This window comes from Cariama cristata, unplaced genomic scaffold (genome assembly GCF_000690535.1).
Source record: "Cariama cristata isolate BGI_N322 unplaced genomic scaffold, ASM69053v1 scaffold16619, whole genome shotgun sequence".
NCBI classification, from domain to species: Eukaryota; Metazoa; Chordata; class Aves; order Cariamiformes; family Cariamidae; genus Cariama; species Cariama cristata.
In genome coordinates, this window is record NW_009637590.1 from 46,294 (window position 1) to 62,564 (window position 16,271).

General features: G+C 42.4%; 1 protein-coding gene across 1 annotated transcript in view; it reads right to left on the reverse strand.

Annotated features, from left to right (window-relative positions):
• The window catches only part of SKI (SKI proto-oncogene), a 115,078-nt gene that overhangs the window by 11,672 nt on the left and 87,135 nt on the right, over nt 1–16,271 (reverse strand). The gene's annotated exons all lie outside the window — the stretch shown is intronic.

Genomic DNA, 16,271 nt, shown 5'->3' on the forward strand with positions numbered 1-16,271 from the left:
TCCGTTTCTGTTCCTTTTTCTTTCTTTTCACAATTCCAAACTCTCTACCCTTCCATATTGCTGTCCAACCTGGTTCTAAGTAAGGTGGCAGAACCATGCTGCAGTAAGTAGTAATCGCTTCTATTTGCATTACATTTTTTCATCCTTACACTTCGCTGTGATTTTTGTGGGCAAACAAGAATTTATACAGGTGTGTCTGTAAAACACAGGCATAGCAACATCGTGAAAGCCTGAAATGCTTCAAAACCAGGTCTATTTGCCAATGAAAGGAATGACCTTATTTGCCAATGTCTTGTGTTCTGAAAATCAGTCCCCTTCAAGGCATCTTAAATTGGGAACTTAGAGACTGCTTCTCCAAATGATCAGTCACTCCTGAAAACTGTGATCGAAATTACGTTACCTGAAAAGTACATGAGGAGCTGAAAGCAGCATTGTTAAAATGCACTTCTCCAGACTCCCGACCGACTTCCAGGCAAATCCAACAGCTAGGGAAGTCGAGCAATGCCATCCCTTTTGCACACCTGAATTAGGAGGAAATTACGACTTCATGGCCATGAGCAGCCTACTGCTTTCATGGAAGCAGGGCAGTAGCGTGGACCTGCGGCTCAAGCCGGTGACTCTCTGAGCTAACGCCAGCTCGTCTGGCAGCGCACACCACTCTTACCTCTGCCACAGCCCGGTGTGCGCAGTCACATCATCAAACCGCGTCTGGAGGTTTTAGTAAAACATTCCCTGGCACTCTGGAGCTTGGGGCAGCTTTCCATATGTGGCAGATGAAGAAGAATGACATGGGTGTGTATATGTGTAACCCCAAAATTATCCCGTGCCAGTGCCAAATACCCGCTTCAATGGATTTACAGAGGATTCTTTCGGCACAGCTTCAGGCTTCCCTGGGGTTGCCTCTTGTAGTGGCTATGGCATGGTCCCTCCCATCTAACTCAACTAAGAAAGGACATTTCTAAATGCTTTTTGTAGAAAATGCAGGACAATGCATTGGAAAAGATTTGGTTTTGCTTTCGGAGATGCTGTCTGTGCAGAATTAGTGACAGCATTAGAAAGGTATTTGGCAAGTGACTACTGATCCCAACCCTATCCACTGGGGATGGTGAGCCGTGTGAGGAGGGGAACTTGGGGTGGAGGGTAGGGAGGAAGGGGGGCTTGGAATGAAAAAGGCAACAGGTGGCAAGACTCAGCATGGAAACCCGTTCCTCCCGCCCCGACCATCCGCGCTCTGCTGTCTGCAGAACATTCTGTTCAGGCAGGCGTGGAGATGGCCGTCCTGGGCCCCGTACCCCCTCCACCACACTGCTCACAGCCAGAGTGGGATCAAGACCACCGGTCACGTGTGAAAACAAGCAGCTTTGGGAAAAGGAGAGCAAGTGTCAGGTTTTAGAAAGGTTCGAGGGGAGAGATTTCAATGGGATGATCCCATTTGCATTTTTAAAGAAATCACGGCTCACTTCCAGCTTTCTCTGCTGGTCCTGCTCTTTCCCCTTCAAATCAAGGCTGACAGCAAGGATCAAGGAGGGCTCTGAGCACAGAACATTTCAGTAGACGTGGGAAATGACGCTTAACCTTTTGTTGCCAGGAGCCAGTATTGATCTGAAAACATGAGCTGCTGCTGCTGCTAGAAAAGAAAGCCCTAAACAAGGTGTGTGCATGGGGGAAACACAGGTCTGCCGTCCTCACAGAGACGGGAATGGGGTCAAAAGAGGGGGAGAGAAAAGCAGGTGCTAAGTGGGGCACGCAGATTTTTCTAATTTCAAGTCATCTCCCACCACAGGACTCTTCAGCATTTCTAACACACTAGTGCTGTCCAAAGCGGTAAAGCACTTTCAGCCGGACTCAAAAAAGAACTGCTGCCAACAGAATTTTTGAACTGCTGTGATGACCTGCACCAGTTTTCTTTCCATCCACCATCCCATTTTGTTTATACAGATCATCTGCTGGTTGAGGCAGGAATTGCCTCTCAGTACAGGCTTTCAAAAACCCACTATTTAACAACGTAAAAATGTCATCGTTCCAGTCGTTTCCCACCTGCTCTATGAAATACTGAGGCACTACATGTTGCCATTAGTCAAGAAACGGAGGTTCATCTCTACTCATGAAACAGAAGGTTTCTGACTACCGCCTGTAGTCATTTGATTAGATTTTTGCTCTTCTATATTTCTATCTGCTTGGACATCACACTGAAAACACTTTTGTCCCCCTCCACAGAAATACCATGGCTGTGTCATGAACTCATCAAAAATGCCACCTATAAATATCCAAAGCAGGTCGGTAAAGTACTGTGCTGCACTTCTCTTGGTTCGTGCAGCCTTCTGACACTGAAAGAGGCAGAAGCAAATTTGCTCACCGCTACAGGAAGATACTTCGATGCAGAACAAGACTAGATACTGAACATAAAATCTTCTCTTCATGTGACTCACCAATTACATCCCACTCTCGGACAGATTCCAGGCAACAATATACCCCACTCTGACACTTCCAATCCAGCCACGGCAGCCAGCAAACCTTGGTATTGGCTCAAATATGGATGATTTTATTTCATTTTCTCTCTTTGCCAAATAATGAAACATACAAAGTTGCAAAAGAAATACTGAAAATCTGATGTAACTTTTTTGCCATCTTCATAAATGACTTATGAAAAACTTGAACCTAAACCCTAGAAGACTGAAATAAATATTTCCTTATTTCCTATTCAGTTTTTGTTCCATTGCAGGCAACTTAATAATTTGTTGTTAAATGAGCTTTGTGCTGGGCAAAGTGATTTGTTAATATACATTTTTTCCAATCCATGGATGTAAGAAACTTCACAATACAAAGTGGGCCTGGAAATGCTATGTGAAACATTTACTCAAGCTTTTGGACTGTTGTTTTCTGAAGCAACTGATTTTTGAGGAAACACAGATACAGAAAGATTTAGAAAGTTACTAAAAAAAAAGATTTCAAACGTACATTCCAAGGGGAAATTTGGGCATGTGAACTTTAATGTCAGCCATTTTAAGGCAAACTGAAATTAAGCGGCCCAGTTTGGCCTGTAGCCAACCACGGTCACATTTGACATGTCAGATCAAATTTTCTACGTCAATTAAGTATTACAGTAACAAACCCTGAGACCACTAGAAAGAATTTTTGACCCTCTCCTTCTCAAAAAGACAAGCCTTCCCCAGCGCTCCACACCATGAACAGAACCAGCACACCACCAAGTACCAGGTCAGCACGATACCCAAACGTTACTTGTCACTGCCACACAGAATGGAGAAAGAGCCCAGAAAAAATTCTTAAATTTTAAGATTTGAGAGTGCTCTCAGATATGATTCTTGATGCTTGAGGATCTACCAAAACACGTATCCTGAATTAATTCACTTTCTTTTCCCTACCTTATTTTCCAACGCTATATGGCTGTTTTGAGTAGATGATGCTTATTCTCTCCTCATCCTTGGCTCCGCTGCAGCCCACGACGAGTGCGGTCTCTTTATGGCCCTGCGATGTGAGCAGCTTCCACTAGAGGCTAAGCTAAGACCACTCCAAAGAGGACAGCATTCCCTTTGGGAAGGACACAACACTCAGACAGGCCAAATCCTGCCAAATGGTCCGGCCAATGGAACTGCAACTGGTCTTATCCAATTGACAGTCTAGGCCTATATAAAGGCATGTATTGCCAAACACAGGCACTTCCATCTTGTGTAAAGAACCAACCAGCGCTACTGAACAGGGCTAAAACTCAGTGTGACCCCATGTTCACAAACCACCAAGGACCCTCTTAAAATCCTTCAAGCTTCAGCGTGTTCCTCCTCAACCCGGGTTTTGCCATGTTGCTCAGCTAATGGGTAGTGATGTATGTGGTTGTGAAAAATGGGCTTCTTTTGCCTTGTTAAGAATCAAAAACGTTAGGTGAACGGAGCTGAAAATACTTCAGAGGCCTCCTTGCCTGTGGAACTTTTAGCTTAGAAATGTACCTTCAGATGTACCTGATCTATCCTCTGCCGATAAAATCTCCCCATAACTGGGTCTAAGTTTGGCATCAAACTCCAAAACCTAATTGAAAACACAGATCTCTGTTAAAACGGGGTAACAGCATACGTTTATCTGTGTTTGTAACCTTTCCCAGGCTAGGTGTGAATGTATTTCCACTATGGGTGGTGAAGGATATGAGTGAGAGAAGAAAAACTCCAGGCTTTTCTGCTCTTCAAATTCAGCGATGCCGTGCCGGCCAGGTGCTGTAGCAGCTATTATTGCCGCTTTGAGAACATCTGACGGGCTGGGAGCAGGTGCGGTGACCCACACTGCATGGGGCAACTGGTTCATCTCTGCGTAGAAGCTGGGCGGTTAAAGGGACAGAGCACGCTCTGGGCAGACACTTTGATGAGGCTGGGGAATCTGTCCCTTGGCCCAGTCCACTCCTTTTAAAGATGGACTGGAAACGCGGAGACCATACCAGCAGAAATCACGGCATCCTACATGGCATCTTTAGTAATGAAAGATTTAATGTCCCCAAAAGCTATCAAACTATCCCAACGCATAGAAATCCGTATTTCAGTTTCTTAAAAAAATTAATTGAGAAACTATTGGGAGGCTGAAGAATTCAATTTCATATTCCTAATTCGGGTGTAAATCAGAAATGTCTCCACTGAAAACTCTGCCGCTAGAAAAGCATGCATAACCAGAGTAGGCAAAATAAAAAAAAATGGGCTGTAAATCTATAGCCAGCATGCTACCATTTTGTTCAAGCTATTGCTTCTGCTGCTCGTTCATGCAAACAACGGAGTTCAGTTATACCATGAGAAAGGGTGGGGCTTCCTGTCTCATCTGATACTCCGTCTGAGTGTGAAAATTAAGCTGCTTTCTCATTAGGGGCACAAACCACAAGACTAGACGCCGGTCTGATATAAGCATGGAGAAACCCCAGAGAGAGACTACTTGGGTTCAAAATGTGTCAGACATCAGAAGATAAAAATACACTGAAAGAGCAGAAAGCTGACAGTGAGCACATTTTACCACCGGCATCAAATGCCCACGCTGGCGTTCGGCGCTCAGGCTGCAATCCAGTCTGTGCTGCAGTACTACGGCACCGCAGGCTCCACTGGTCCGTCCTTGAGGTCCACTGGGTGAGCAGGGTCTTCCCACTAACTTAGTGAGCCTTCGATTAAAAATTACCTGGTTGTTATTTAATACATTTTTCCTGTTAGAAACGATCATCTGGGCAAACACCTAAACCAGCAGCTGTCCTACAGAGCGCGGTACGGGTGCACGACCCTACTGGCAACGAACACATCTGCACCACAGGCCGTGGAAATTCCGAAAGACTAGCCTAACACCTCTTCTCCACAAAGCTTTCCTCCTTAGGTAAACTGGATAGGTAAGGTGATTTTGTAGAGGGCACAGGGGTGGAACAAACAGAAAAGGGTTTGTGACTCCAAGTTTTGGTACAATATATCGATATATCAGATCCTAAGCAAATAATTTCCACTACGCCCCCCGAGGAAACTAACACTAATTCTGTTCTACTTCAAAAGATGTGGCAAGAATAAAACCCTCTGACACTAGAGATATGCCAGTGAAAATGCTACAAAATTATCTGAAGATTTTCACCTATTTCAGTTTAAGGATACCAGAAGTTTTCCAGAGCAGTGAAGAGCCATCTCCAGCAAATTTATGCCAGCCAGCAATAGGTTTGTTTTTCTTAAATACTTTTTCATACAGACCCATCCGTTAGGTCCTTACTGGCTTACAAGGAATGGACTGGACAGGTACACATCTTATTGGGAAAACTCAGAATCATTTCAACATACTCGGGGAAGTCAAGGACTAAGTGGGAGTCGAGTCAACAATCTTTCTCACCCTTCTGAGTTGTTCCTCTATGTCAGAATTTAGGCAGGATGGATGGCATTTTCAAAAGCTTGTAAGCTGTACCAGAGCAAAAGCACATTAAAAGCCAGGAGGAGTCATGCTACTGAGATGCTCTATTTATTCTCCAGGTTCTGCCAAGCTTATTTCACCAACACTAGCTTGCTCTTAAGAATAAACTTATCCAATAGCCAAAAAAGCCCCTATACACAGTGAAAAAGATGGATTGAAACTACCTTTCCAGGCAACTGCACTGCATTCAGTTATGGCATCTGCAAGTGAAGCATATGAGAATGCTGCTAGTGCTTCTTATTTGACTTGGCAACTTAGCTGTTAACCATTACTGGGGCAAAGCTTTTAATACTTTATTAATGTTTCCTTGCAGGAAAAGCACTACAAAAAAGTGAAGCACAAAAAGGGAACAAAAATTGTTATTACTCTCATTACCTGTACAACTATTCAATAAAATAAATTAGAGTATGAGAAGCTCCAAAAGCATATTTCTACAGGAATTGATGGCTTTTCTTACTCACTGATGAAAAGCAAATCTAAGCAACTACCCCAATCTCTGTATTTCATGCTACTAGTAATGCCTGAAGAGCCCTAGGAAGGTCTCCAGAAAGTATTTGCATAGACCGTTGCTGAGAAAGCAGAGTATATGAGTTCTGTTCCTACTCCATGAAGAGCACATTGAGTAATACAAGCGGGAACTGAAAGACAGAACTTTTAGGTTCTATTCTAAATGGTTCTAATTTCTAACTCGTTCATTTGTGTGACCGTGGACCAGTTACTTAAACTCAGCTGACCTGTAGGTATAAAACAGGTAGTATTACTTACCCATTTTTAAAGGGTGCTATGAGGTTTATCTTCTACTTTTACTTGGAAGAAAATGAGGCAAAGTCTTATTTTAAGCACAATGAAGTCATGGCACTGTGTGGTAACTCTTCCTCCAGTAGTACCCATGTAATTTTTTTCTTCAGAGCCCTACGACTGGGTCAGGCTCCTGCTGGCATGATGATGGTGTTATGTTGCACAGCCTTGTAAAATGGCATTTCAGAATAAATGTACCTTTACCAGTGACAAGTATTCAAAGCTACTTCTGGAGGTTACCGAGACCACAATTCCTGAACTTGGGAACTGAACTTAGAATTCTCCACATGATGCTTTTAGGAACCGCAGGCCTGAGCCTGTCTAAGAACAGGCTGAACCACGTGAGACCGGAGCGCGCTTTGTGCTTCTCTGGTTGTCTTAAGAATTCTTTCAGATTTCTAGTTAAAATCAAACTAAAAACTGCAACATGAGAGTTACCTTCAATGTGGGAAAACGGGCCCTTTATCTGCATCCTTTAAACCTTCACAAGCACGTCAACTGATGGATACACTGCTTGCTTCCTAAAGCCTCTTTGTGACGTGGTCCAGAAATGATTAATAACGTATTAGCGGTCTTTATAAGGACTGCACTTTCACGTGGATTAAAAAAATAAATATATTCAGCTACAGATTGAAAGCTATGAAGGGTTGTCTCGATAATAAAAAAAGCTAAAAATAATGCTGTTCTACAGAGCTGTAAGAAGATTTACTGCTTGTCTACTGTATATATTTAAAAGAGAGAAAAGCTACCACATTGCAGTGTCAGTTCTAGGGAGTGTATGCAGCATTTGTTTTATTTTTCTTTTTTACAATTTTGGTTTCATTGGGCAGGAGTCCAGACTTTCCATCTTCCCATCTTTCACTGCTCCGGTGGAAGCATAAGTACTCATTTTACCCTGTCATTTTGGGATGTGTGATTACGGGAAGTATTTGCTTTCTATTCTTGCCTTCACAGCACACATGCTGGCTGCCAGTGTGTCCCCCAAGTCTGACCTGTGGGGAATCTTCACAAACCACAGTTGAGAGTGCTTTGGAGAGCGCCTGTTATGCACAGGCATAAAAAGGAGCTGTGAAAAAAAAAAAACAAACCCAAACGCACTGGAACTAACCTGCTCTCCCTTCCTATTGATGAGCCTACAAGGACTCACGTTGTCGCTTCCTGAGAGGGGATCTTCTGGTTGGGCAAAGGCCTGAACGTAATGTAAAGGCAACTTCCCAGGTAGTCTAAAGGAATGCTACGTAAAGAGGTAATGTCTTAGTTGTACGGTAGTATAGGAAGTTCATCTTAAAAACTTGGGCACTGAGGTTTTCTCATACCTGTGCAAAAATCTTTAATTTCTGTGTAATCACATCCTAAACTTACAACAGAAGAAGTGAGAAGGCACTGGACTATTTTATTTCAGACACCAGCTCAGTTTAAAGCAAATTCCTACAGAGTACCCTTTGATGAAGGCAAATTTAAATTATTTTCTAGAATACTCTACATAGCCCCTGGCGTAAGTCATCATCCATTTTCAAAGCTCCTTGGCTAGCACAAAAGAATGAAAAAAAAGTTTTCTGTCCTGTCTCAACATTTCTTTCCTTTTATTCTTTTAGTACAAAAATTAGGCCAGCTGACATCTGACAACTGCACTTATCCTAAGGAGCAAACAGTAAGGCATTTCTTACTAGAAATAGTAGTTGTAGTATAGCAAAACCAGCAACAGCCTCCCAGATAAACCCCAGATCCAGAAACTTGATTTTGAAATGGGAGGAGGAAATGCAAATAATCTCACCGCTTTTCTATTTCACAAAGCTTGGAAGCCTTCTGGGATTCTTTGGGGCCACTGGAGACTACTGCAACTTGTTAACTTTTTCCAGAGTTCAGTATTATTGAAGCTTGGTTAGCATGAAGATGCACCCAGTGCTACCTGCAATCTTCTGATTGAAAGTTAGAGGCCTTCTCAATTGCATAGAGAAAAAATGCTCAGCCAGTTCAACTAGCTGTGTAATCCCTGATCTCAACAATTACTCTTTTATTTCACTGTTCTGCTTGTAAATCTATCATATAAAATTACTCTTTGATATAGATCTGATCCTATAAATCCTTAAAACTCCCCAAATCTTCTACAAACATTGACTTTTTAATAGCCATTCCAGTCTCAAAATTCTACAAATTCATCTTTAGTAGTTGCTCAACAAAATCCGTATTTCCCATTCAAAGTGATTCTGATTCTTCTAGTTGAAATCCCTCTGCTATGGGCAAGCGTAAGAAGTACAAAACCACCGTAGTATGATACCCACTGCACAGATGGAAAAACTGAAATAAGCCAGAAACAAAGTAAAAGCCACGTGTGAATGTGGCTGTCAGCTATCTCAATGTCAGCGTTAAATCCTTCAAATAAAGTAGTCCTGACTTTTTTTTTTATTTTTCTCTTAAAGAAACATCTGAAAAGAGAGCCGATTATTTGTTGTATGATGTACTTGCATTTTGGCTCTTGGCTGATGCAACTGGAAGTTTCTTTTCCACTGGTTCAAAGTCTGTTTTGCCCTTCCAGTGGAAACTAAAAGTTACAGCTTGAAAAGAATTCCCTGCCCTGTGATTTAAAACAAAACAAACCAAAAAAGTTCAACTCACACTTCCCACTGGTTGAGTGGAGCCAGTGATGGAGACTAGTATAAACCAGGTCAGAGGGGCTAAGAAGAGAGAACGGCCCCCTTTCCTCTGGTCGTTTTTATTGGCAACAGTTGCCTGGGAAGTCTCTGATGCCCTGTCAATATGAAGGGAAGGAGAGCGCGACGGATTGAGGAAACCAAATGAAACAGCCCTATGTGCCTGCACACACACACAGGCATGGGTGTTCCAGGAAAAGAGAAAGCAGGTTTGGCGGTTGGAAGGAGCTATGGGCTCGGCTCCTGGTGTAACTGAAGTTGAGGGAAGTTCTGCCATCAGATTCATTAAGGAAAATGAAAATGCCCTCTACGAACAGATTTGCTTTGCCCAGTCTTTGCTGAATTGTTTGTGGGGTCACGGCTCTGGTAATTAAAAAGCTGTTTGCGGACAAATTTTCTGCTCACATTTTCTTTGAAATGAAACCAGGTTTTCTTGCTGTAACTGCACTTAAGTTCCAGCTTCAAACTCTCTCCAAGGCATTAGTTCCTGTACTGTGGAGACACGTCCACTCCGCCAGCCAAGAATCCCATTTTAGTTTCAAATGTTACATAAAAGGACAAGTATTCCCCTTGTGATTTCCACTAATAGCAGCTCTCTACCAGGCATGGTGTTCTTCCCCAAGCACCAACTAATGCATAATGAACTTCAGCAACCAAACAGCTTTCGAAGCCGGGAAAGGGGAGAGGGGGCTCTACATTGATGGAACACAGAGGGGCTTTTGGGGCTCTTTTGTCAAACTCCTGCAGTACCTGGGCAGGCGGTTGCCAAGGTCTGGACTGTCCTGATTTGGGGTCTTCCCCAACTCCTCTTGTGCTGACAGAGCTCCCTAGGGCACAGAATCTGCCCCGATTCAACATAGTGATGAAACTAAAATGCTACCAGCACCCTACCTTTTTTTTTTTTTAAGTTCCAAGGACAGGCATTTGTTAACAGAGACCGTTTTGCTCTTCAGAACTTCTTCCTCTTGGGTTCAACTGACTCTCACCTCTCTTTGTTTGGCAACTTTCCTAAGCACAAGCCATACTCACAGGTTTCATGACTGTAAGGACGACACATTATTTTACCACTGCAATTACAAGGTCCCATCCTGCTAGAATCTGGTGTCTTCACGGCACATCTAAGACAATATACTTGGTTTCTTCCAGACAAGTCCAAGAACCATGCAGGTCTGAAGCCACGACACCTCCGGTGCAGTGAACAATTGCAATGGTGAGCTATCAGGGCAACGGTCTCCCATCTATAGTCTTCTGTGCCAAAATTTCATTAGACCGCTTGATGTTAATCCAAAACCCTACCCTGAGCAGTGCACATCAGGCAAAAATATGATCAAGGTCATATGGATCAACTTGATGGATAGTTACTAGATCTATGGTTTCTTCAATAATTTTGTATATTTAATTGGCTGTGCGTTCTTTAAGACAAAGCTCAAAGGTCTGTGTTTAGCTTGAAATCGAAGTAATTACGAGAGGAAAAGAAAATAGCATATAAAATAGCAAAGTTGATAAGCAGTGTATATTTAACAATCTCTCACAATTCAGTTGAAAAATAAGGTCTTCAGTCCTCACCCCACTCTTCCTCTCAACACTGAATCTGATATTTGTGGCAGGTTGGTTTTCTTTCAAGACCTTTGCCAAAAGCCTGGCACATATGCATAAGCATACGACATCGAGGGGTGAGGGCAATGGAACAGTCTTTTGTCAGCCTAAGCCAGGGACCACAGTCTAAGGACATCATGATGAATTACTTCGAAGTCTGAAGAGCCAGTGGAGCATGGCAAATACAACCCCACTGGTCTGCACTGTGGTCCATACTTACCTGAATTTATTTAGAGGGCTCTTTCCAACGACCTGCTCTGCATTCCCACCCTTCTACCTAATGAAAATGCATTTTATCAGCAGATGTAGTCTGGTTGTAGTGTCATTTTGGTAATCAACAATACACTAGAATAAAAACTCTATGAAACAATTGGGATCCTCAAGCCTGCAGAAAGGTGGCACTGCCCTAGGGCTGTGGTACGTTTATTTTCCACTTGCATTTAACTTACTTGAGATGACTACAGGAAAGCTTGAGACTATTCTGGAAGATATGGTCTACGTGTCTCACGAGAGGACTGGGAGCTAGGCTCTTTGCTTTGAAGCCCGGGTACAACAAGGTATACGGAAACAATTGCAATAGCTCAAACATATTCACAAAGTCACTGTCTGAGTATAACGCATCACCAGTGAGCCTGAATTTTCTGTTCTAAGCAATGGACAATGCAGTTTTTAAACCCCAGATTGCTTTAAATATGTATTGGTGAAAGTATACCATCAACACACTGATCGTGGACTAATAGTTACAAATCCTATTAAGGTTAAAAGACAGTGCAATGGGAAACCCCTAGTCCTAGTGAAACAAAATGGTGCAAGGCCTCAGTTATCTATCCCGTTCTAGTGGAAACCACCACGTTGAGTTTGTTTATCAGAAGATGACTACATTTTTGACCGAAGAAGAGTAGTAACCATATAGTTAAGGATATTTTAGGTGCCAATAGCTTTACTGAACAAATTCAATATCATTAAAAGGAACTTGGTTTTCCTGCATATCTTTTCAGTCAAGGCAGGCCATTTCTGTAAGAATGCACTTTCTTGAGGAGTAACTTCTCACCATCCGTATACAGAAGACAGGAAAAACCGAAACTCTTTGCTTACCAAATGTTTTGAAAGCTACAGACAAGTCAGATGCTTCCTTAAGCACCTGACAACTAACATGCTCTACAATTCTAAGAAAGCCACAAGAAGCTCGTCTACTTTAAGTAACAGTTATTACTTCTGAAACCTCCCCAGAGCTCCAAGGATAAAGGCAGACAACCAATTACAGTCTTAGACTTTCAAAGCTTATTTTGCTGCCTTTAGAAATAAGCATCACATGCTCTTTCCACCAGATGCTGAGTTAAGGGGGGGTGTGGGGGTGGTTTAAGATGGGAGGGAGGGAGGGAGGAGGAGGAATGAAGGAGAGGAGAGGGCCCTTTAGTTTACTCTTCCCAGCAAACTCATGCAGCAAATCGGTCCTCCTCTGTCAGAAAGCGTTTGCTTTGGAAGAACCATTTATGTTCCAGCGAGTGACTTGTCTAAATAGAACTGATTTTAGCTAGGATATTTACCATGCAGGAGTGATACACTTAGGAAAGGACTTTTGTCCTTCAAAAGGGCTAGTAACATTGAGAAAAGAGAAACATTTGCCAACGGTTACAAAAAATTAAAATAACTGAGCAAAATATTACCCCATACACTGGGACGATCAACAGGAACACCAGTACTAAAGAAGAAGCCTTTAGCAAATTGTCTCATTCAATATACAAAATTTTGACAAAAAGCCCACCCGCTTTTTCTTTTTTCCCCAACATAAACTCACCTTTTGTCTACAGATACAAGATCTATGAGGAAATGCCCACAGAATGTATGTGAATACGTACAGAGAGAGATACACAACATATTAAAGCCCTCCCCCTATTTTATATAACAGCAACTGAGGCAGCAAAAGCTAATTTGAAGGGAAAAAATGGAAGGGGAATGGGATGGACAGGAGGGGGAAATCTGGGACACCACAAGAAGGCTTTCAGTTCTTGTATAACGTGACAGATTTTAAGCCTTTAGGGGGAGAACTGGCTAAGCTACAACTCTATTAATAGGAGAGAAGATTAGAGAGGTTTGACTATATACAGTCTATAGCTACCAATATAATTCCTGCTTTCTTTCCTCATTGCATTTCTTCTCATGGCCACCAAGCCTCCGAGGGATGTCGGAAGGCCAGGAGCACCCCAAAAGGGCCCACTGGAGGAAACTGCCACACAAGACTGGACCTTACTCAGTGGGGTAACCCCCTCGAGGTACTTGCTGGCCCCAATTCATCCTTCATATCTAACAAAGCATTCAAACTTTTGTTTACATCTATTCAAAATTAATAGGCTTAAAACACAGATGTAACTTCTAGTACTTAAGTGAGCTGCAGAACTTAGGCCTCAGTTGCTATATGTATAACGAGTTACGTTTGTCGTGCCCAAATAATAAATATGAACACCCACCGGCATGACATGTACTGGTTTTTTGCTCTTACTTCTCACTTTCTTGTTACAATGTGAGTTCTATTCCACATCCCCGTTTCGTGTGTGTAATGTGCCTGACCCCTATAAAGAATGTCAAATAAATATCTGGTGACCTCGCAAGTATGAAAATAAGCTTATTTGAAAGAAAAAGTATATCTTCCGGGGGTTTGGCAGCAACTTTCAATTATTTTTAATTGCCTGGAAAATTAAAGTAAGAAAATAGCGTGGTATAAATGTTAGGGCACATTATTAAGCCGTTTTCATAATATCTTAGCCATAAGCTTAATAGACAAAAAGGGTTTTTTTAAGCCTCGGTCATCTGTTCAATATGAATGGACTGTCTGTTCCCATACTTCCTCAAGGGGTAACCGAACTGAAATACTCCATGATAGAAACCAGATTCAGTTTGACCTGGTAGGCAACGAGAACTGCACAGAACCTTCAAAATTTGGGTTTAATTACAAACCACCATGGAGTCTGGTCTGCAGCCCGAGATGAGAAATGGAAAGGAAGGAGTTGAGAGAAAGTTCGGAGCTATATATGTCAACTTCCCTTCCCCCACTTTCCTTTTCTTAAACCATGGGATGGATTTTTTTCTTCTTATTGTCAACACAACTGACTTACAAACTGCAAAGTAAGCAAGATTTCCAAGGTAACAGTCTAAGTCTGCTTTTCTTTCTTCTCGTGGAATCATGCTATCACAACACTGACACTGCATCAAATGCATCATGGAATCAACACGATTTAAATTCAGCCCTGGTATCGTGATGGCTTCAAAGTCTCCTATTTTATTTTCTTTTTTTGTCTGAAACTTTGAAGCTTCAAAGCCATTTGAGTTGAACTTTTCTGACGAAGCCTATGACGTAGTGATTGAAACACAGGAGGCTTTGAGAAGTATTGTATGTTAAAAACCATCGTGAGCAGCCTAGCCAAAACGAAGCAAGCAAAACCTTACATAACCGTAGGTTTGTGGCCTTCCATATTCTGGGCAGAGTAGAACTGTGCTGTACTTTCCCCAAAGTTATGGTATAAACTAGCAACAAATGCCTGACCCAAAAGTCTCGGGTCAAGGAAAAGACTGATTCAGGCCCTCACTCCATGAAAGCCAACACCCTAACCTCAGTATGAGCAGGAGGAGGAAGAGAGACCTCTGCGAAGGGAATGCAACTGCTCAGTACACAAATAGTTTCACAGGGTCTGCATTTCAAGGCTGTTTTCATACATCCAGTATGCAACAAATTTAAAAAAAAAATAAAAAAAAAATCAAGGAAAGAGATGGTGTGTATCCATCTAGAGCAGGGACAGGAAATCTCTGTCTAATGACAGAAGCTGAAGTGAGGGTGGATCATGCATAGAAGGGAACTTAATAACCACAGGCCGAGTCCTGCACAGGAAATTGTGATAACACAGATGAAGGGCTTAGATCTGTCAGGTGGCATGAGAAATGTCAGACGTCTGCATTCAGACACATGCTCCCTTGCTTCTGCAAGGAAGGAAGGAAGAAGAGAACTACCGGTCATTTTCAGGAGGACAAACCTGGGCATGAGGTCCTGTGCTGCTGGTCTCTGCAGTAGTACTGTATGGATGTGCACCACCTGCACCAGACCAAGGCATTCAGCGAGATACCTGCGCTTGCTGCGTACTCATTTCTTGTTAGTACAGAGACAACAATGAAGATCAGGAAGACGACTGTGTGGAAAAATGGCCTGACGTCTTCCGAAAAGGACCAAAACTACTTTGCTTCTTGCAAAGAGAAATTCATTCTCTTCTGTAGCTCTGGAAGACAATTTTCTTTATTCTCTCTCTACGATGTTGCCATGAACACCACTGGCCCCCGCAAACGAAACAAGTCCATAAAAGACTACTTGCTGTGCAACCTTCACAAATCTGACTTAAATGTAGCAGGTAGCACACTAATAATAAAAATCCAAGCAAACAATCTACCCCAGTATCACTCATTGTGCCAGCACAATCAGTCATATCTGACACGAAGAATCAAACAACAATGCAGTCCTCCAGAACTGGAAGGATGGGTTGTCCTATGGTTTGCTTTGATCTTTGAGGTTCCCCATAAGGATAATTTAACCAATCTTACATTGCCAGAGCTTTACTTGGTTTAAAGGATGTATAAAAGAAACACAAAACTATGAGAATAAACTGGCATAAGGACTTCACATATTTGCAAACCACCATACACTGAAGCATCTTGTTGCACTGAAACACTGAAAGAAAAAAACGCACAACTCAAACCTGAAAGAAAAATCCGAAATTAGACTGACCACCCATTCACTTGTGCAACCCAACAAAAAATGGAGAGCCTGGATAGACGAAGTCATGGTTCAGATGTTACTGTTACAAGGTGGCATTAGAGGTGAAGAGATGTTCCAACTAATGCTTTTTATTTCTTTTAGTCCCTGCTTAACCATAAGACTATATGCCACCAATTCCAATCCCTGAATCTTTTACCTATCTGATACTAAGGAGCTCTCTGCTCCATTCTTCTGAGATTAGATCTAAAAAAAAAAAACAGGTTAACTTGAAGGTTTAATGGAATATAACTATGCCAGTTGAAGCCCAAGACCTGCACTGGAAAGACAGCAATGAAATATTACACTGGTCACCATCCCAGCTGGACAAAGCGTGCAGCTGGCTGGCTGGCTGAAAATCAGTCATCTCTCGGTGCAAGGCACCAATCTGACAGAGGAGGCTTGAGAAGGTAACGTACAGAATCATACAGAAATCAAGCAAAGCGGACAAGATGGGTTTGGTGGAAGGATGACTCCAAACAGGGTAGATTTTTGTCTCCCCAACTTAA